Source organism: Morone saxatilis, unplaced genomic scaffold (genome assembly GCF_004916995.1).
Source record: "Morone saxatilis isolate NCDOM2014 unplaced genomic scaffold, NCSU_SB_2.0 Contig0, whole genome shotgun sequence".
Lineage (NCBI taxonomy): Eukaryota > Metazoa > Chordata > Actinopteri > Moronidae > Morone > Morone saxatilis.
The window spans coordinates 8,633,610-8,634,461 of record NW_023339650.1 but is presented as its reverse complement, the minus strand read 5'-3'; the positions used below and the strand labels follow the sequence as shown (position 1 = coordinate 8,634,461).

At 42.8% G+C, this 852-nt stretch overlaps 1 protein-coding gene across 1 annotated transcript in view; it reads right to left on the bottom strand.

The window, feature by feature from the left end:
- LOC118324343 (nuclear mitotic apparatus protein 1-like) overlaps positions 1-852 on the bottom strand; it is a 93,537-nt gene that overhangs the window by 46,104 nt on the left and 46,581 nt on the right. The gene's annotated exons all lie outside the window — the stretch shown is intronic.

Sequence of the window (852 nt, the reverse complement as noted above, 5' to 3'; positions counted from 1 at the left end):
GCAATGATGTCAATAAGGTAAATGGGGAATTAAGTTAGCGTTAGAAAAGTAAGGGCATAAAGTCAGCATATAAGAAAGTGTTTCAAGTGTTTCTTAAGTCAAGTGACTAACATGCTTTTATGTTAAATACACTTCGATTAGTTGGCTGCCAGGCACCCGCAGCTCTAAAACACTGGTCGAGGACACAGTTAATGGGTTAATTTAAGTCTAAAACACATCAATGCCACGCACCACTCTGATATACCTAGAGGGGCGAGAGGAGGAGGGAACGAAGGAGAGAGGCAGAAGTACAGTGGGAGTGAGACAGAGAGAGAATTATAAGAAAGAAAGGAAAAGGACAAAGAGAGAAACCTAAAGGCCATTCCATTCATCATGCGTATGACTCTTTAATGTTCCCATACATTAGCATTGGTTCTCATTGGGGTGAGGGCGAGACTGGACTGGGGAGATGAGAGAGAGAAAGAAAGAAAGACGAGGAAAGAAATAAAGAATGATTTGAAGAAAAATAATGAATGGACCAAAGAAGGAAACAAAATAACATTGAACCCCCTCCCCCACTCCTGGTCCCTCCTTTGGCTAAGTGATATTCATACGAACATGGTTTTTTATTGTACAATGAGCCAACCCTCTGCGGAGCTAAGATGGTGGCGATGAGTTATTAAATATGGAGAGAGGGCGAGAGAGGGAATGCAGAGGAGGAGGGGAAGAAGGACGGATGATTAACTGTGAAGGAAGTAAAAAATGAGGAGAATTCCCTGATGTACCTGACTGGATTTGATTTAGGGAAGGTTGCCCAATTCTGTTCCTTATTTAAGAAGAGCTCCCCTCCTGTGTGTGCGCGTGTGTGTGTGT